The following is a 21,742-nucleotide window of genomic DNA, read 5'->3' as shown; positions in this document are numbered from 1 at the left end:
TGCGTCACACCGGCCGAATTTTTCCCTTAACTTTGGGTGAGGGGAGAGAGGGGCAGTGCGAGTGGTAAAACCTGAAGCTCGCTCCCGGAGCACTACACGCAAGGAAAAGAGGGAAAGGAAGCATTTTAAGAAGTTGGTCGCCACAAGGGTCGCGCTGCCTTTTGAACAGCAGATCACTTGGTTTTGACGAACCTGTGAGCGCTGGTGTCTCGGACGGAAGTGCAATTTTGCGTAGCTTTAAATAAACATTCAGACATTACGGAAAGTTGGACACAAGAGTGACAAGTTCAGCGTCTTTACAATGCCGTTTCTTTTTCTTTTTTTTTCAGTTTAGATGCCCAATATGCTTCTGTATTTGTTGCCGCAGATTTAAAGCGTTTTGCTATCCCTCTAATGCATGTGCTGCTGTAGCTTCCTGGGGAACGCGCCAGGAGGTGCGGAAACATCAGCGTTCGGGAGGAAGGTGCAAGCAAACAACGCACCGACGACATGCTGACCTCATTGTTTGCAAATGGCTTACATTTTTTTTGTTGTTGAGGAGTGTTGTAGTAGATAACGTTCTTACCAAGATACCTTGCGTTCTCGATGTAGGTGTTTTGTCGATTCAGTTTTTAAAGACGATAGTCTTTCTTGGGCTACTTAAACCCATAAATTTTGGTCTGTCTGTATGTCTGTCTGTCCGTCTGTCTGTCTGTGACTCGATTCAGCCACCCGGCCAAAGTAAAACAATGCCTGCGCAATAGTCTTATATAATCACAGCTAAATCTACCCGTCTAAGTCCGGTGTAATGTTCACACTTGTCAACATTGTTGAAGAAGAACAAGACATTACGCAAATATAAGACAACAAATTAATACAGAAGTGATAATTACAGTGTTCCTTTATAAACAATCATACATGCTTGACTTTTGCGAAATTAAATACTTCATCAACTGCAGAAAAAAAAATTTCCTTCGCCTTCGCCTGCTGTCGCCCGCGCAGCTTCTGGCGCCATTTTAAGAAATCAACCGGCAACAGTTACGAAAGGTTCCACTAGATAGGTTCCACGTTCTGCTGGCAACGCACGTGGAGTAGGGAAACGCAGTTCTATAGGAAACGCGGTTCTATAAACAATGAAGTAGGCCGCCTCGATTCACGCGTGTCTTCGCCGCACGGCAGCGTTGACATCGAGACACCCAGTTTTGAGCAGTGGAACGCGGGAAATTTCAAAGGATTTAAGCAAACCTGTGGCGTCTTTACCTTGGGAGGAGCGCGACGCAAGAGGAACAACATGAGAGGTGAGGGGGAAAGCGAAGGGAGGCATTTACTTGGCAAAAGTCGATAAAGACTATCGTCTTTTGACGACATTTGCAACGAAAGGAGCAGATACGCGGCCAATTTTTTATTGTGTTATTAACGTGTTCACACGTATATCGTATTTATGTAATTTTTATGCAATAAATTCACTCGGTGCTGAAAACAAACTTTTCACGTTTCGCCATTCAACGTTTGAAGCGGAAAAAGACTAGAAATTACGTAATCCTAAACGAAAAATGAAAATGCGGCCTGTGCGCTCATTAAGAACTTCCAAATACAGTAATAAATTCCTCTGCAGCGCTTATATCAAGCGCACAAAGACCAAAAAAATACCTCGAATGCAGGTCAGCACTGCTCCCAACGCGCCCCCTGAAAACTCCCAGTTGGAGGAAACCACACTCCCAATGGTACTTTCCACTCAAAAACGTTCCATTCAGCCAATAAATTGACTCATCTTCATGTCAGCACAAATTTAGACAAGTGTTCTTATTCTTGTACTGGAGTGATGCCCTATCGGAAAAATAGTGAATTTTTTTGGACAGCGGGGAATTCTTATTTGCGACGTTTTAGTGCCTTAGCTTGAAATGTAGCCACGGCCGCTGTCGTGTGGTCAAGACAGTCCTAAATGAGGGAAATCGATTTTACACAGAGGTCCCGAGAATTCCGAGCGATGGTATGCCGTGAATGGGTGTATCGTGGCTTGCGTATATAACCAGAGGTACGAATGTGGAGCGTCTTGCATGACGAAGCTGCAATTGTCTTCGAGTTCTAAAACAACAATCTTCCCGTCATTTTCGGCTGGTTTTTCTCTCTAGCAGGAACTTTGCCTGCTGTTTGCTTATTAAGTGGTGCATCTTGAGATCTGCTACACTCTTAATCTGGTTCCACGTAAGATCCACTTAGTAACTGGAACTTTTTTGCAAAAAAGTTCCAGTTATATATTTGGAACCGTGTTCCACATATCCTGAAAATTAAGTGGAACAGTGCACCACATATTTTTGCAACTAAATTATGTGGATCGGTGTTCCAAATACAAGTATACGGATCACTGTTCCAAATAAACGGGTAGTGTAAGTTACTGGAACATTGATCCATGTAAAATGATTATGGAATTTATCCGGTGCGCTGTTCCAGGTACCTTCAGGCCAGCTGTTTATATAAAACGGTGTTCCTATAGACATTGGGAAGCTGTCTATGGGACTCCACTTTTCCAATATTTCTGCTTTCCTCTCGGTATACACCGAGGTCATATGCCAGGCTGGTGGATGCATTGGTATTAGCAGGAAACCGCAAGCACCATTTTAACACAGCCTTGATATATGACCCGCAGTGATACCAATAATTGGAAAGCAGAAACCACCGCAGCAGTGTGGTCCCTGACAGTTCCCAACATTTGCCTATCGGAGCACAGTTCTATATAAAAGTTGGTCTGAGGCACCTGGAGCGGCACACAGTCTTTTGCTTCACCCGCAGAATCCTGTTCTGGGTTTCAGCTGCATGTAAAAGAAACAATACACTTGCATTAAAATACGCACGCAACCAACTATTATGACTCATACACTGATTTTCAACATACTATACAACTTTATTGGGTGTTAGTATGATACATTTGAGATTTGAATAGCTGTCTATTTTAAATTGCACAGAAAATGACCAACGTGCAAGGAATAAATACCATAACGATAACACTAGGCTCCAAGTGGCATTTTCACATATTCACCTTTACTCAAAAGCATGGTTAATAAAGACGGTATTAGGGCAACTGCTTCACAAATAAATAGACGTGTGCGTCTACCGCGGCACTGACACAGACATTATACAACAGTGAGCATCAAATATGCTGTCTTATCAGATAAATCAAGGTAATTCAAAAGCGGAATGACTCATTGCGCTTGCCATACTATGTTTACGCATAACTGTTTGGGAAAATGCAGTTTGCTATGAAATTGTAGGGAAAGGCCTAAAAACAAGCCATACACGGTTGTATTATCACAAACCTACAACACTGCAGTGCAAGAGTTTAGGAAAACAACGCTCGAGCCAAGATTAACGATAAAACATTTTGGCACGAGAGGTCACATGTGGCAGTATGCCACCATTAAAAGATGATTATTAAAGATAGTAGTTTCCTGACAGCACACATAAGTGTAAAATCAAGCTATTTGTAGGCAAAATAGACTTTATGAGCGTTCTGAAAAGGCCTTTGACTTAAGGCACGTCACTTGCCCAAACAATTTGTAGTTGTTTAAAATATTTCATCCCAAGAAGTCTCAGAAAAGCCAGCGTGAATCTTATATAATTTTGCAAACCAGGTAGCTGGAAGCATTTTACACATATTAAAATTTAACAAGCAGACTAATTATATACGTCATCAATTCAAGCGGGAACAAGTCAGACATCCTTAAGAAGCAAACAAGCCAGCGTTGAATCATACAGGTGACCAGTTTTATTGATTGATTGATTGAGGGGTTTAACGCGCCGACGCAACGCAGGCGATGAGGCGCGCCGTAGTGGAGGGCTCCGGATTAATTTTGACCACCTGGGGATCTTTATCGTGCGCCGAAATCTCGTACACACGGGCGTTTTTGCTTTCCGCCTCCATCAGAAAAGCGGCCGCCGCGGCCGGGAATCGAACCCGCGACCTCGTGCTCAGCAGCGCAACGCCTTAGCCACTGAACCACCGTGGCGGGTAGGTGACCAGTTTTACAAAGCAGACTTGAAAGCATTTTTTTTTTCCAGCCTCAACATTTTACCTTAGGTGAAATTCACAGTTGCGTGCTATAAAAACCCCCCTGTCTTGCTATCAGTGTAATTGTGACCAAAGCCCTGCTTCTGCCAAGCAAGAAATGCAGCTTTGTTCAAAGAAGAAAACTTGTTCAAGCCAAATACGCAAATTTTCAATTCTTCTAGGTCATGGGTGTAAGCTCACATCCGGTGCTAAAATTTATGAATGAAGGCGGAAGCCATCTGCGTAAATAATCACTGTAACTTTTGCATCAGCAGCAGCACTGCCATGAAAAAAATCTCATAAGCTACACTTGAATAATAAGGACGTTACAATGCGGTGCCATGAACTACATTAACGCCCACTATAGATTCAAAGGCAGCCTGCGCATTGTGCCAATGATGAAAAATAAGGCACGACTTCAGTGTTCAGTTGACATGAAACTTGCATGTGCCAGTAACTTAAACCTCTTCATCTGATTTCACCCCCTTCATGCCTTTCATCTGACCTCCTTCATGCCTTTCAAGAGATACTTAAACCTCTACCAATAATTTAAAATCCCAAGTAGAGCTGAACACTTCAAGTATTTCAACAGAGACTCCAACTTAAATGACACCAGGCAACTGTCAAACTTCTCATGCTTTTCAAGAACTCCCTGCAAAAGTCCCAAGAACTCTCCAAAGGCACACAACCATATGAACATGACGACACGATGAAAAAGATGACATATGCGGCGAAGAGGATGACCACATCCTGAAGTGACAATGCAGGCGGCGAATCCGTGATGTGTTTCTTGCGGGCAATATTGATGCCGCCAGTCCCTTCTCTCAGAATAACCGGGCCTCGAGAAGACTTACTGCTCACCTCATGTACCTTCAAGGAAACAAGAAACTTTTGTTACATGGTTGCTTTAAATGAGCGAGTTGCTTAGGCCCTTTCATAACACAGTAATTGATTTAAAATCAGTGATTCCTTGGGTTTTTTCTCGGAGTGCTATTAAAGGTGAAAGTGTGCTAAACAATATCACCATAGACAATGAATGAAATTGCCCTGATTCTGGAAAGTATCCAACTTTGCTGCCTTGGTATCCTGATTATAAGGTTTTTTTATCCTAGAGAGGTTTCGTTTATAATCAAATAATAATTACTATAATCGCCTTTCGGCATTATATTTTACACACCTTCTCTCTGCAAAAAATGTTCTCTGTACTGTATGATGTGCTTCCTAGAATGCTGTAGTGAGGCTGGCTTATTATAACTTACAGCTAAACCATGTTTCTACTACAAAGAAATAAATGGCCAGTCATAGGAAATCATAAATATCGCACTGTGGCAGAAATTTTTTGTCGAATTAGTTCCACCTAAAATATTTCCCTCTCGATATGTATTACCTCCATGGTTCGTAGTGGTATGAGGCAGAAGTTGAGTTGACTAATGCTGAACTAGGCTTGTGACAAGTGTGTGGCGCCCCCCATCCCTGATATTCGTTGGTCGCTAAGTTCAGGGGCCCCACCAGGCTCGGTGGGCAACCTTGTGTGTGGCCGGGCAATAAACACCGCCGAGCACGGTTGCTCGGGGGTCAGTCACCGTCACCACCAGCAAGGTCTATGTATTCTCTCGGCAGGAGGGTACCCCTACCCTCCAAGGTTCACGAACGCGGGTCTAGATCGTGACACTGGCGACGAGGATGGGATTCGTCGCCACTCGTCGCCACTGACACTGGCGACGAGGGAAGAAGCCCGCGGAGCGGCCGAAGCCACTGTGAACGCCGCCACCGAGAACGCCGAGACACCGCCCCCTCAAGCCAGCCGCCATTACGCCATGCCGCTGTACGGGAGGCTCGAGCCTTTCGAGGGTGAAGGGTCCGCCTGGCCGGTCTACGAGGAGCAAGTCGGCGTGTTTTTCCGGGCGAATGACACACCCGAGGCGAAACAGCGCGACATCTTCCTGGCCAGCTGCGGGACCCGCGTCTTCGCTCTCCTGCTCGACCTGCTCAAGCCGGCCAAGCCGCACGACAAGCCGCTGGGTGAGCTGCTCGCTACGCTACGCTCGCACTACAGCCCGGCTCCGTCGACTTTAATGGAGCGTTTTCGCTTCAATAACCGGAGCCGCCGAGACGGAGAGACGCTCGGGCAGTTCGTCGCAGCGCTGCGAGGGTTGGCGAGCGGCTGCGCCTTCGGGGAGCAGCTCTACTCGCTGCTCCGGGACCGTTTCGTTTGCGGCATCAACGACCCCGCCATGCAGACGCGACTCCTGGAGCTTCCCGACCCCTCGCTGGACGACGCCGTGAAGGCAGCGCTGGCGATGGAGGCTGCGGCCAAGGACGCGGGCGAGCTAGCGCGTGCGGCCGGCTCACCGTCGGCGGAGGCGGCGGTGAACAAGATGGCGGCACGGCATGGCAGGTGCAGTCGCTGCGGTGGTGACCACCCCCCTTCACAGTGCCAGTTCGCGGAAGCGGAGTGCTTTGCGTGCGGACGAACTGGGCACATTGCTCGGGCGTGCCGAGGGGGGACGACGGCGGACGGACGGAAGCAGCAGCCGGCGTCGAGCGCAGGTTCCGCGCCAGCCCACGGCCGAGGGAGTCCGCGCAAGGGTAGGCGGCGGGGGCGTGCGGCAGCAGCTTCGGGTGCAACGGCTAGGCTTCACGTCGTGGCCGAAGACCCGCAGATTTTCGACATGTGGCACGCGGCCACAGTGCAGTCGCCGGTGCCACCATACTGGCTGACCGTCAAAGTCTGCGGGCGCCCCATCTCCATGGAGCTGGACACAGGGGCCAGTGTGTCGGTCATGGCCGGGAAAGCCTTCAAGCGCACCTTCCCTGGCGTGGCCGTCGAGGCGTCGGGCGTCATGCTGCGCAGCTACTCCGGACAGCTCGCCCAAGTCGAGGGTAAAGCCCAGGTCAGCGTCCGCCTTGGCGACAGGGAGGCCACCCTTCCCCTGTACCTGACCAAGGGGCCGTCACCGACGCTGCTGGGCCGGAACTGGATCCTGGCGTTGGGCGTGAGGCTGCCGGAGTACCAGGAAGCAGTGCATGCAGTGGCAGACGGCCCGAGCCTCCTGACCAAGTTCGAGGCCCTGTTCCAGCCCGAGGTGGGGACATTCACCGGCACAGCGGCAAGTGTTGAGGTGCCAGAGGGAGCACTGCCCCGTCTAGCCCGACTACATGGACGGCGTCATCGAGCAGCTGCTGCACCGGCGATAGGCCGGCACCATCGGCGGCGGGGTGCTGGGCACCAACGGCCGCCTGCTGCACCTGGTGGTGCTGGGTGCCAGGGCCAGCGCCCAGCAGGTGGCGCAGGCTATGCGGTAGGCGCTCCCGCAGGGTTTCCGGCTCGACGACAAGGCACAGTACGCGCTGGATTTCAGGATCATCGATGGCGACGTGGGCCTGCCGCACAACTCGTTCCGCACGGAGCCCCTGCCCCACGGCTGCCTGTGCGTGTACGCCAGCCAGCCGGGGCTGGAGTACATCTGCGGGAGCCTCGAGAAGACCCTGCTGGCCAATCTGGAGCAGGAGGACCGGCTGCCCTTCCACGGCCTGCCCCTGGTCATGGTGTTTGCGGGCCAGGGGGACTTCCTGCGCGAGGAGGGCATCAACCGGGCCAAGAGCCTGCAGTGCCCCTTCGTGGACGACAGCGGCGGCCTGGACCCCGTGCGGCTGGAGCAGGCGCTGTGCGCGCTGGTGGAGAGCATCGAGCGGCGGGCGGGCCGGCTTCACATCTACCAGGTGCTGCCCGCGGTCGCGGGGCCCCGGCCGGACCTGCGGATGATGCTGTGCATGGTGTGCGGGGACCCGTACGCGCCCGAGCAGGTGCTGGCGCCCCTGCTGGCGCAGCCGGGCTGCCGGGCCACGGGCCCGCTGCACTGCCTCAGCCTGGACTCCTTCAAGGGGAGCCAGCTTCACCGACCGCTGCCAGCACAGCACCAGGGGCTGGTGCTACTCGTGCCACTGTGGCGCCACGCGCAAGTCCTTCGACACCAGGAAGGCTGACAGCTGGTGCAAGTGTGACACAGGTGGCACCCAATGCTGCCACACCTGCATCGACACCTGTGCCCAGGCGGAGTGCGAGACTGCGGAGACCTCCGGACCGGTACTCGCCGGGGGGACAGGTGTTGTTTTGTGTTTGTGTAGGACAAACAAACTTGGGGGTGAGGGGTGTGACAAGTGTGTGGCGCCCCACATCCCTGATATTCGTTGGCCGCTAAGTTCAGTGGCCCCACCAGGCTCGGTGGGCAACCTTGTGTGTGGCCGGGCAATAAACACCGCCGAGCACGGCTGCTCGGGGGTCAGTCACCGTCACCACCAGCACGCTGCATGTAGTCTCTCGGCAGGAGGGTACCCCTACCCTCCAAGGTTCACGAACGCGGGTCCAGATCGTGACAAGGCTGTTACACAATTTTCTTATAAATCGCAACTATAGCACATTTTCTAGCAGACGTCACTTTCTGTGCTTAAACAATTCCCTTAAAAAATTACCCCTTATTTAACCCCCTGTCAAAATCCAATGCAAGCATTACTCATGCTACGCCTGTATTTGGGAGTATTATTGGTGCTACGGGCGTATTAAAAGCGGGAAATTTCAATCGTCAGTTGCCACCGTATTGTAGCAGCAACCACGTTGGGCGTGTCCATGGTGCTGGCAAATCCCAGCAACAACTCTCAAGGTGTAAAAGCTAAATATTTAGAAAACTAAAATACAAAATACTGTTTTTTTGGCCACTGTTGGAGCATTCGTAATAGGCGGAATGTGAACACAATGGCCAATATTGGCGTGCACGATAACTTCTTAACAGTGAGATTTTATTAGGACGAACAGACCCAGAAATTGAGTCTCGCAAAAACAAAATGCCAGCTTACCCAACCAAAATTAAGACCCGGGTGTTTCTGCCAGGGCCGTCTCAAAGTGCACTTCCAGGAAAGTTTCGCTGACGTGTTCCGAAAAGCTCGTACTGTCACCTTGAGCCACAGGCCAAGCTGTCACTGAAAAGAAGTTTCAAACCATTAGTTATAAAGAAACTACCTAAAAACGTGCCATGAAAGACCCAAAAATGGCAGTGCGTACTTACTTGTAGAATGCAATGATTTCATCCCGTGCAAGAGCTTTAATGTGTTGCCTTCTGATGATACACTTCCAAGAAGGGGTCCAAAAACAATTAAAATGGCCCTATGCATTCCTTGTACCGCTGTTTTAGGTCTATTTTCGCCCTATTGCCTAGAAAATAAACAGTACAAAAATATCAGAGAATAAATTTATGCCTTGCTTTACCCAGGTAGCACGAGAAAATATTGAACAATGTCTGATTCGTTCCACGAAAGTAGAATGTCTTTTTTACAGCGGAAGCCCTGATAGTCTTTTTTTGCTAAACAATTTGAGATATGAAAATATTTGAATATACTTTAAGCTCACCTGTCCTTGGTCTATGAGAACTGGTGAATATCTGCACAATATGCACGACTCAAAAAGTACTCTTTTGTGGCTTATGAACTCCACAGGGCATTCATAATCCGCCACACTCTCCCCGACGACCCTTCAGCATGCCAAAGATGTCTTCAGCCAGTGAATGCCACAACCATGACTTCGCAGGAGCATGTAAAGAAATGAAATAATTTGTTTTCATTTTTTTTTGCAGAGGAACAAAAACATTTGTCACAACCTATCAGTGGAGGGCCAAATGTCTCCACAGTCAGCCATATACTCTTTCTGAACAGGTCATAGAGTATGAATACAGAATGTAGCAATCTGCTTTTGCAGTATAATTTCCACGTTCAAAGGAGAACAGAAATGGATTAATGTTTGGTGCACATCATGATGCAACAACTTTGCACCCGAGCGTTTTGAAAATTATTCCAACTCTCGAGCTTCCACTGACATTGATAGCATAAAATGGCAGGAATGGATTATTTCTAAACTTACTTTGTGACGTTAAAACTTCTAATAGTCCACACGGGAGTTTTATGGGCAATTATTCTGAGGTCTCAGGTTACCACTGACATTGACAGCATAGAAACGGCACCACACTTTCTGCGTGTTTCCACCTGCCTTCCCCTCCACAAAATGAACGTTTTGTTACTACGCTACTGCTCAGACAACCACTTTCCCTTGCATTTCACTACACGTCAGGGAGCCAACTAACGTTGACTAGTGTAAATAGACCATCTAAATTCATCGAAGGCATTGGAAGAAACAAGGAACAACTACACACACAGCACAGATAAAAAGCAGTGCTGCCGCCAACGCCTTGAACGCTCATCAACATTAGGCGGAATATCGTGATTAGCACAGTAAATTTATGGCTCTCAGAAGACCAACACAACGCAATTAACACGGAAGTTCGAAAATACCGATAAGTCTAAAGACAGACGCTCCGACAAACATGTTGTGTAGTGTGTGCGCGTGAGACAATAGCGTGCGACTAACCCGAGAAGATTCAGTACCGCTGACAGGTACAGCAACCGTCAATATACAACTAAGCAACACCACACCATAAGGGGACATGCAGACTCGAGAAATGCGCGCACCAGCCACTTTCTAAATAGCACTAGCTAACCTACGCAGTCAGAAATGTCAAGCCGACTCCGACCCACAAACACACAAGCTATACGCCTCGAGCGTGGCCTGTAGGGGCGCCACTGAAATCCCCCTAGCGGCCCGTTTCGAAAGCAGACGCGGGAGTCTCCGTGCAGCTCCCCACTGCCGCCGCTGCTTTTGCGGCATGTTCACGACTGAGATTCAGCGTTTGCGGGCGTTGGAAATCCATGGTTATGTGGAGCAGTCACTCTGTTCGCAACTGGGGTGTGTTTACGAGAGTGTACATGTTTCTGACGCGACCTTAGTGTGGTATATTCGGTCTGGTGTGTGTCACAGGCCAGGGTCGCGGAACCGGCGTATGCATGAACCTGATTGTAGTTACACTGCCCTGAATTTACTAGCACTGTCTCCGTAACCACCGGTTCCTCAGATGTTCATGCTACGGGTGTAAATCAGTTTTGTGCGCTTACATATTCAGCGGAACACTCATACCTGACAGCACTCCAGTTACTTTTGCCAATAATATACCTCAGATATTGATCACCACCATTTACAAGCCAGTGTGTGTTAATTTCGGGAATATTCAACGTAAGTAGCATGGATAATGCAGAATTATATTCAGGGATCAGCACACGACAAAGAGTCGTCTTGTCGTGAGGTGAGCGCCGGCAAACATTCATCCGCAACATATATCCTCGCAAGCAGCAAGCAGATGGGCTTAGAATATAATCGGCATCCGCGACTAAACTCTTCTTCGAAATATCGTCACATGGCACAGGGAGCCTGAAGAATAAAGCACAAACTGAAATCAGAAGGCCTTATTTAATACCACACTCTTCTAACGGCACCTTTCATCGCTTGTGGACTGTATACTTCCAAAAATGCGTCCGCCGAACGATCAGCTGTTCGTTGAAGTCGAAAAACAAAACGACAGTGAAGGCGAGATTTGTGTGTGTGATTACTAAAACGTTCAATGCTTGATTCCGCTCTGCATTTGTACACAGCGTCCCCGTCCCCTACACCCCACCTATGTCTCGCGAAATAGCAGTGCATTTCGCATATAGTACGTTGGTGTGATGAACCCTACCTGGCTTAAAGGGACACTGAAGTGAATTTGTCAAGCTCCCGTTTTTGCTTGCACTGCGTAGACTGGCTCAAATTAGCACACTTTTCATCGTTTATCCGGTTGACAAATCGGTAATTATTTTACAAAGCGCGAAAGAAGAAAAACTACCATGCGCGGTTTGCGGCGGCCCCACCAACTAAAGCTGTGACGTTGGGAGGAGCGGACACTGTGATTGGACGATGCCCAAGGTGAGCAACCAAACAAGTTTCGGTTCCGGTTCTGTAAAACACAACCGGTGGCGTTGTTGGATGGGCATTCTCAATAACTCAGTAATCATCTTACCGCGCTTCTGCCATGTTGTCAGCTGTAAAAATGCATAAAGATGAGCCTCCTGGGACGGCTTGGAATCGTAGCATTCACTAGCCGAGGCCTACGCAGTGCATGGACGCCCTCCGCGTACCCGCAGACGACCAAATGTCATGCGCTTTTCCCCCATATTTGGAGCTTGCCTCTCTCATGCCTGTACCGTTAAAAAACGTGTTCGCACAAGGCCAAGGGTCTGTTCATTCTGGCCTGTGCCCATTGCCCGCAAGCAGTCGGTGCTTATGGCAACAGCACGCCAACGAGAACTCGCTAGCGCGCCAGTGCCAGCGTGCGCGCGTTCTGTAAACTAGTTCGTGGAGCCATGAACGTTGCGGCCCCCCCCCCCAAAAAAAAGGTGAACTCAGTGTAGAAAACATCGGCAGAAAACGAAAAAGTTAACTTACAGAAAAAAAAAGCACATACCCGCGGGGATTCGAACGCGTGACTTTCAAAATACTTGCGGCAACATACCTCTCGGCCACGGGACGGGGTTGGCCGACCTTCGTAATATAAGGTATATATTGTACAACAAGTTTACATTTTTATTTAGTTTTGACATTTCAATCAGCTTAGGTGACTGTTGTATTGCGCTTGTGCAGTAAGCGTCCCCGGAGTTTCCACAATAGCTCACGTCTAGCAATTGCATTTCGTAGACGGAAAAGCGTTCGCAGATGCGTAGTCGTGCTGCTGACCGCTGTGCTTGTTCGCCCAGCGCAAAAAAGTTCTTCCCGCACCCTATTTTTACGCTGTACAGTAAAAATATCAGTTGATTTTATTTCCTTAGTACCTATTCGCCGCGAGCTCGACATGTAGGTGGCGACAGCGTCGCGCTGCTAGTGTGGATGCTCCGCTGAGCGGCCCGTAAGAATGCACACTGCGGGCGCGCTTCGTGCTTTTTTCTCGTCGTATGTGCGCACGAAAGGTGCAAAAAAGAGTAGTATGCAGTAGTTCGGTTCCTCAACGTTCAATGTATAGCATGCAAGCGGCAGTCAGTTTTCATTACTACGCCAAAAAAAGCGACGACTCATCGAGAATCTCAGAATGGCCATAATTGTGACAATGAACTTGTACGCTGTGGCTCGTAGCAAGCTCCATCTTTCCAGACTATGGCTTTGAGCCTTCAATAAAAGCGTAAATAGAAACAAATCAGGAAGCCTCGATCTCTGAAATTCAGTTTACAACGGCAATCTCAATCACTTTCACTGGTAGCATGACGCGTTCTTGCATTTGTGGGATGCCCTGAAATGGTAACACTAAGTACTTAACTGCCCCGAAATTCTTTCTAAGAGCTGACGATATTTTTGTGTGTTCAAAAGGCAACATAAAATTACTGAATTTTGATCAGCCAGAGATGTACATGTAACCGCTCTAACGGGTCTTTTAAATGAAATTTTAGCGACTCTGAAGGAAGGTTTGATGAATAACGGTTTCAGATCACTTATTTACGGTTTTCGTCGCAAGTGAACTTGCGAATTGTATTGTCAACGCACGCAGTACAATCAAAATATGTTTAGCTAGGTTTTTGCCAAGTGACAAGCAGGTTTACTGGGTGTAAACCAAACTTCTGGGGCCTCACAGTGAGCACAAAGTTTCTGTTACGGCTGCTCTGTTGACCATTTGCGTTCCTTTTAAAATCTAACAGGTGCCTGGAACAGCGAGATGTTTGCATTCTTGCGTATAAGGTCGCTTACGAACCCTAAAGACTTCATTTATTGCCAGTGGCAATAAATGAAGCTGCGCTGTTGCAAATGTAGTAAAACATTTCCTTTTTATTTCTCGTTGCGAATCAGCGCAACGGTTCCCGGTAACCACTTTGTTTTGTAAACTGAATATCGCCTTTGTCTTGGCACTTAATTCTTAACGATTGGTTAAAAAATAAAATTCTGTGCATTTCTATTTTTTTCTTTCGGGAGGAAGGGGGGGGGGGGGGGTCCTGCCAACGTTGCAAGAGCAGCGGGAAGAGAACGCATGTAACGCGAAAAGCCAAACTACGGTTATCAATATTACTTACAATCGAAACTACACTAGGCGTCGTGTTCTGTAGCGGTGAAAAAGCAGTACTTTAACACGTATTTTCAAAACTGATTAACCCCTTTGGTCCGAGATTGTCCAGGAATTGTGGCTCGCATTTTTCAAAATTGTATTGAAAGCAAGCATTGTGAGGAAAAAATTAAAAAAAAAAACAGCTAGTCATGGCACACACCCCTCACACATGTGGGCACGCATGCATTATATTACGCGTTTTCTTCGCTTTCTTTAAACTTAAGTCCAGCTTAAGAGGTTAAGACGTGACCATATTAGGCATTTGGTTATGCTGAGTGAGACACGTTTCTGGACAAGGTGATTCATGTCGGATTTGAAAATGATATATATGAAAATGACACACGAAATGCCACATGACAGACGCAAACTCACAACTGCTTAATTTTACCGAAAAATACCCCCTAAATACTCTTGCGCATCCATAGAAACGTATTTTAAATAATACGTAAAATTAGCAACTCGATACAGTTGAATATATGTTTATTCCTCCTCCACAGTGTAAACAACGACTGTCCAAAAATGGTATTTATTTTAGAAAAGGTACGGGAAGGACACGATCCCACAGGCGCTTGCGGGTGTAAAATACGTGACCGGTAATGTATGGGAGATAGCGCACGGGTCGTGTGCAGTGTAAATGTTTTTGTTTGTTTCTTCTTTCTATAAGGACACAGCGCAATTTTACAAGGGTGTGGAATTCGCACGCGTATGCACAGGTCTTGTCGCTTCTTACCCGTTTCGCGTACTAAACTTTTATCCTTTAAATAATCACCACCACCTTCAAAAAGCACCCTTCGACCTTCCCGAAACGGCAGACGACTGCACTCAACAATAAGAAAAGTGCAATGTGTGGAAGCAATGTTTATAACACGTTTCACACTTAAGCAGTGACCACGGCGAAGATGTTCCGTGGAATTAAACCAGCGTAATAACCCTCAACGGCCGCTGATTATTACGTTTCTAGAGGAAATGCGCAAGCAGAGGTAACTATGTCATTGCTTACTGCCAAACGAGCACACATATTGGTTGTTTTGTCGTGTGCAGCACGCGTCTTGCGCCGCACGCAACGTGAAAAAGCAGACGACGCGAGAGTGCCATCCACACTAGGAGCGGTTCGTCCCGCCGCCGCCAAGGGCCGACTGTGTTCGCGCTCGGGGCGAATATTGACTTCGCTGACTCTTCTCCCGCCTTCAAGAGGCCTTATATTTTCCTACTGGCGTACCAGTCAGCGAAGCGTCGCATGTGCGCTAGTGCAGCGCTTGTGCGAAGCGACCTTGACTTGGAGCTAGATACAGTGTACAAACTAACAAAGTAAAGAAAGGCCCATTCTTCCATTCACAAACGTGTCCTGGCTTCGTTTCAACTGAGCGAACGAATTGCGACGACCCGTCGGCGGCCGGCGGAATAAACGCTGGGCCGACTGACTCTGTCTGAAGGCCGGGGAGCCGTGCAGTAGCGCAGCCAATTGCGAGCTCGGCTCCTCGTGACGTCACACGAAAACGCCGCAGAAAATGGGCGAGCGTAAAGAGAGGAGGACAGCATTTTCGAATTAATTTTTCTACTAAATAAAATCGCGTAAACGCGCCCAGAGTGGTCGTAACATGGCCTGGGGACTCCGGACTACAATTTGCGCAAGTAATCCCGCAATGTTTACATATCACTTTAGTGTCCCTTTAAGTTTCAACGAACGTCTTTAGCATGTCAGAAGCTGCACTGTATTTTTTTTTTCATTTCCGTTAGAGCTATTATGTTTCTTCCGCACTTGTACAGCATGTATTTTTCCGTGGTTTTATATTAGATTGCCTTGGTTCTTGCTATAAGGTGTGTGTGGGCACATATTTAACGAATATACTTAACATTTTCGCATGGTTTATATTCTTATAAAAGGCATAAGTTATTGTCCGGGATTGGCTAATCACATCCCCGAAACACATTTTTCTGCGACGTATATATTCGAAACGAAGCCGCATTCGTTGTCCACGCTGCAAAATGACGCCAACCTCTCACTGTGCCAGTATCAGGTCTAAACGAGGCGACAGTACAATTCATTTGTGCCTGACGTATTTGGAGGTGACAGGGGTGATATGCTGCTACCGTCGCCGACGCCCGGAAGAGCGGTGACGATGCGCGCAGAACCGCGTCCCCAGGTAGCTCTTGCAGGCGATCGCGTGCTCTACGAAGACGCAGCTGCTTTTTAAGTGACCTAAGCGTACTCTTTGCTTATAGACGTCACCATAACAAGTTTTTGTAGGGCGCGGAAAGGCAAAAAGAAGCGAAACAGAACCAAAACACTGCACGAGCCCCTATCAGCCACGCAGCGCACATCCCGTCAACGCCGCGGAGAAGCGGCGGCAGGCGGAGCAGCGATCGCGAAGCTCGAGGCGTATAGTGAATAACGGCAGCAAACGTTCCTCGCATCGAACAGGCAGCGGAGCGGCACGTTTATCGGACGCAGTGATGAACAAGTCAAAGAACAACAACCGTTACCAGAACATAAATAAGCAGCACTGACCTTTTTTGCGCCTCCCGGGAAAACTTCACTTCGTCGAACAGTAAATACAGCCCGAGGACATGAAGAAATCCGCAGTTTCACGCCACAACCAAACTGGTAACCGTTCCCGCCAGTCTGACCGACAGTTCATTTAGTACATAAGGCGCATAACGCGAGCAATCGAGAAAACCGCTATAGAAGGCCACTAGTTGCACTGCATGCGGACGAACAAAAACTAGCTTCCGTAAACGTTGAGACGTAGGGGCGCTGCTGTCGTTAAAAGTGTTCACGCAGTCCCGTTTTTCCCTCATCGTCGTTGTACCCGTTGCCGTCCCACTATACCATGCATCAACGCATGCGCACGGCATGCCACACTGAAGTGGCGGTCGTTTCATAATCGTTTCGGCCAACTTTTTCTTCCTCCGTGCCTTTGGCGATGCATGCCGTGGCCAGTGACCAGTCCGCGGAAGAGATCACAAGCTCGGCACCCTTGATCGCTTATATTTGCTTCGGAAAATGGGAGTAGGCCTCTAAGCGGACGTCTACGCGGCTCTGAGACTGGAACAATGAGCTCAGATACCAGCCAATTTAACACGTTAGTTGGGCTAAAGTTGTTTCTCTCCGCGGGCCGTGAGCGCGTGCGGTATGTGTGCATAAACTTTGATGACAGCTTTATTTCGTTCTTTGCAGTGAAAACAAAACCACGCTTCTTTATTGACTGCGTTCTCTTGACAACAAGTCTTTCCAATACCAATGATATATACTACGACGCTCTTTGATACCCACGTTATAGAAAACTACTTCCGCATAGTGAATCAAGTGTGATTACTCGCTAATTCTCGCTAATACTCGCTAATTACTCGCTAATACTCGTAGTTGGTGCCTAATACAAAAAAATATTTTCGCCACGACCTGCGAGTGGATCCAATACCCAGAAACGTAGATCCAGAGCACAGCAAGGGCCGACGTCAAGCAAGAGCCAAGGCCCTCTTCGAAAAGTCCGGCGAGGACCTAATAGCCCGCTTCATCGACGCCGCGGTATGCGCGGGTGGACGCCGCTGCGTGGCGGCCGCGGTCGACGGCACGGGTAACACAAGATCGGCGGCGAGCGTAAAATGCGACCAGGCTGAAGAAGCCGAGGAGGTGGCCATTGCCTTGGCGATAATCGACGAGAGATGCACCGCGGTACTCAGCGACTCGCGTCAAGCAGTGCGAAATTTCGCCAAGGGGGAAGTTTCACCGACGGCTGCTCGCATCCTGGAGCGAGCCCATACTCGAGCCAAAAAACGCATCATCTGGTTCCCGGCGCACGAAGGCAAAGTGTCGGAGAGCAAGATCAAGCGGAACGAGTCGGCCCACGCCGCGGCGCGCGCGCTATCCCTCCGCGCCGACGGTGACGACGAGGCCTCGCGACTCTGGTATAGCGCCAAAGACAGACTAGTCGGGTACAACGAGATCACGAAGGCGCACCGCCTGGCTCGAAGGAATCTCCCTTCACCCAGCGAAAAGCTGGACAGAGCCCAGGTGGTTACATTCCGACAACTCCAAACGAGGACCGTTCCGACGCCGCAAATGATGCACAGGATGTATCCCGATGCCTACCCAGACAGCAAGTGCAAGGTCTGCCGAAGGTCGACGGCCAGGCTAACGCACATGCTGTGGGACTGCAAGACACTCCCGGACGAAGCTAGCTCAGGACTCCTACCGCCGCGGCTAGAAGCGGCGCTGGCATCATACAACCAAGAAGACCAATGGGCCGTCCAGCAGGTCCGAGAGGCAATTAATGGCTGGGCAGGCCGTTTCTCGTTTCTCGTTTAAAACCAAACGTACTCCGATTAAACTTTCTGAAATTAATCCCCTTTGTACACCCTTTCAAACGAGCCCAACCCTGTATTTTTACATGGACCGCCGCACAGCGCGTTAAGCGTCTCAACATGGACAATTGTGCAAATTTCTCAAAGTTCATGACTTTGTCGCGCAGAAACTACCCGCTTCCCGGCTCCCATATGTTTCTTCCGCACTTACCGTCCACAATATAAGCGATGTGTGCAGCTGCATTGTATCTACAAAAATGACAACAGCCGTAAAAAATTGTGTGAAAATTTGCTCAGAAACGCCACTTTGCTTCACCGCAAAGCCTATTTTGAAACACACTAGAAACTCTCAATGCGTTGCAGCAAGGCAGCGCGCTTCTATTTCTATCACTTGGAATTATTTCACTTTGCTCGGTATATTATTTGACTTTTGCGATTTTTTCTCGCAATTATGGTTGTCGTCACCACCGCGGTTTTCAAATAGCTGTAAGGAACAGGAAATTTTTTTCCTGGCAGAAATCGTCTAGGAGAATGAATAGTGTGGGGAAGTGATCAACCATAAATTTTTATAGTGTAATCGGAGGTGGTCGAGCGAACTCTCCGGGACGTTTGGCGCGGAATGACCCAACAATAAAAAGGAAGAGTACAGGAAAGGCAGGGAGATTAGCCAGGGAGGTTAAACAACAAAGTCTCGTTTGAAGTACTGCAATTCGTCAGGGTCTAATATGTTGAGTTCCTCACACACAGCATGGTCGCATCACTAAATGCACGTGAAGATTGCCGTCAGGAAATCATATTTCGATAATTACCCGTAGGCTAGAAAAACAAACTTCTTGAACTTCTTTTTTTTTTTAATCAACGCATGATCTATCCAATTGAGTTGGCCGGAGCAATACTAAAACTTGATTCAAGTTAAGCTTGACGGGAATAAACGTGCAGACAGAACCAGCTCGAGCGATAGCGGAATACATAATTGAATCGGTGCAGTATCGGCAAACAGCCCTGTCACTCTTTCGCTCCGTCATTTCAAATAAAGCTGTTCATTATTGTACAGTCATAGTGAGAAGTGATCCGAAGATGACAAACATTTTCGAAGTGTTAAAATTCAGTTCAAACTGGAAATTTCCGAGCAAAACATACTGTGAGGCTTTGTGGATGGGAGGGGGGGGGGGAGGTGCTACGGACCAATTTATGACGTCTAATTGGTTTGAACGTGCACAGCTCTCGAGTTACATAGACGTTTTTGCGCAGGCTACTTTAGCGTTCTGCTGCCTTGTTTTTACTTGACGGAAAGTAAGACCTCGGGCGGCCGCATGCGCCTTTTCGTTCCCGATGAGACCCCGATGAGCTGGAGCCCAAATAAGCGTTACCTGTTCCGCTGTCACTTCCGCATTTGCGAGAATTTTCCAGGCAGCGTTGGAAATCCTGCCTCGGTCGTAATTTCTAATGGCTGACTTAGAGTCGCTAACTATCACCCTCGTTCCTGGCTTAGTAAGCGCCAGGGCGATGGCAGCCTCCTCAGCATCTTGCGTGTCGCAACTAAGTATTGTGCAGCACGAGTGCGGGACGCCGTCTTCCATTACTGCCACTGCCGTGTAAGCTTTCTTTCCTATGTGTTCTGCGGCGTCGGTGTATAGGACGTCCGGCCTGCCTCCGTATCTGATTTGCAGGGTGATGGCCCTGCTCCTACGTCTGCCCTCGTGATATGCCGGATTCATGTTCCTGGGCAGGGGCGATATTGTTAGCTTTTCTCTAACATTCTTAGGGAGGTCCTTCATGTCCTTTGCAATCTCTCTGGATTTGTAACCCAGTCGTTCTAGTATTCTCCGACCTGTTCTGCTGCCTAGCAGTCGTTGTTGCTGTGACGCCCTGGTCGCCTCGATGAGCTCGTCTATGGTGTTCGAGACGCCTAGGCTGAGTATCTTGGCCGTCGAGGTGTTCGGGGGAAGACCCAATGCACTTTTGATACCTTTTCTTATGATAATGTCTAACTTACTTTTCTCTGCCTTGGTGAGTTTCAGGAACGGGGCTACAAACAGAATGCGGCAAACGCCAAAGGTCTGAAACAGCCTGAGGAGGTTTGCTTCCTTCATCCCACCGTGTTTGTTAGATATGCGTTTTAACATTCTACAGATTTGCTCTATACTGTTTTCTAGTTTCCTAATTGTCTCTGTGTTTTTGCCATTTGCCTGGACGTAAAGTCCGAGTCCGAATTTTAAGGAAACTGCACAACCTAGTTAATGGGTTGCTAAGTCACAACCAACCGCATTTTTTAAATTTGTTTAACTTCCGTTTGTGTTTGCATTGCATAGACGGGCGGAAATAAACATGGCTTTCATCGTTTATGCTGCCGCATATGTCGTATTTAAGTTTGAAAGCCCGAAAGAAGAAAAAATACCTTGCGAGTGATGCGGCGGCAGCAATTAACTGCAGCAGTACCACGAAATGGCGCTAACTCATCTTGCGATGCAATGGACGATGGCCAAGATTTCTGAGTTCATGCATGCGCACCTGAGTTTGTGTAAATGATGTTTAAGGAAATATTTTATTGCCATTCGCTACAAGTATGTTTGGAATATAGTTATTGTGGGTTATTTTTTGAGAGTTCGAACTAGTTTCGGTTTCACCGTGCAACACGCGCACGGCTTCCCACATTATCTGGGATCGCGCATTAGCCATACTTCAGGAGTCACCATAACCCGCACGTCACATGTTCTTGACTTCGGAGGCGGACCGGATAAACCGGATGAAATAAAGAAATTCAGGGGTAAACAGTGGACTCGAGCACTGCAGGACCGGAACGGTTGGAGGTCAATGGGCAAGGCCTTCGTCCTGCAGTGGACCTGAGTAGGATGATGATGATGATGATGATGATGATGATGATGACGACGACCGTTTCTAGCGGGCAAGTATTGCTTTGTATAATCGACGTACGACGCTTCGCCGTAATCTGCACATGCCTGTGAGTCGACTACGCCAGTAGAAAATCTAAAGCCAATTAAATTCGAAGTAATGCACTATTATGAGCAATCTGAAAAGGTAGACAGGAACGCGTAGAAAACAGCCTCAGACCTAGCTATGAGTGATACGCAGCGGCCGTCGTTTGAAACAAAGTGGAAAGGGGGACGCTGTTCTAACAACTGTTCCCATTGCCGCCGTGCGTCTTATCGGCTGTCGGACGACATCATATTACTGTCGAAATGCCGTAAGATGCTGCTTTGTAGAAATGCCAGCATGGTGGGAGTGCCAACAGTTAGTGGAAGAGCGCCCTCCTTTCCCCCTTTGTTTTTCACAGCGCCGTCCGCGTATCGCGCCGAGTGGGTTTCGAGGCTGTTTGCCACGCGTTCCTGTGTTCCCTTTCAAATTGCTCATAAGAGTACGTAATAAGGAAATAAATTTCCATGAGTGGGCGCCGGCC

The 21,742-nt window shown here is 48.5% G+C and overlaps 1 long non-coding RNA gene across 1 annotated transcript; it reads right to left on the bottom strand.

The window, feature by feature from the left end:
* Positions 1–4,365: 4,365 nt before the first annotated feature.
* Positions 4,366–9,213, bottom strand: LOC144163324 (uncharacterized). Its single transcript, XR_013320887.1, has 3 exons — positions 9,088–9,213; positions 8,879–9,001; positions 4,366–4,894 (listed from the first exon to the last, which is right to left on the bottom strand). It is a non-coding gene; the product is annotated as an uncharacterized LOC144163324 (long non-coding RNA).
* Between the last annotated feature and the right edge of the window lie 12,529 nt (positions 9,214–21,742).

Source organism: Haemaphysalis longicornis, unplaced genomic scaffold (assembly GCF_048455015.1).
Source record: "Haemaphysalis longicornis isolate Haplotype H1 unplaced genomic scaffold, Haemaphysalis longicornis Haplotype H1 scaffold_1, whole genome shotgun sequence".
Taxonomy (NCBI): Eukaryota; Metazoa; Arthropoda; class Arachnida; order Ixodida; family Ixodidae; genus Haemaphysalis; species Haemaphysalis longicornis.
Note: the sequence above shows the minus strand (reverse complement) of the source record. Positions and strands in the feature narration are given on the sequence as shown.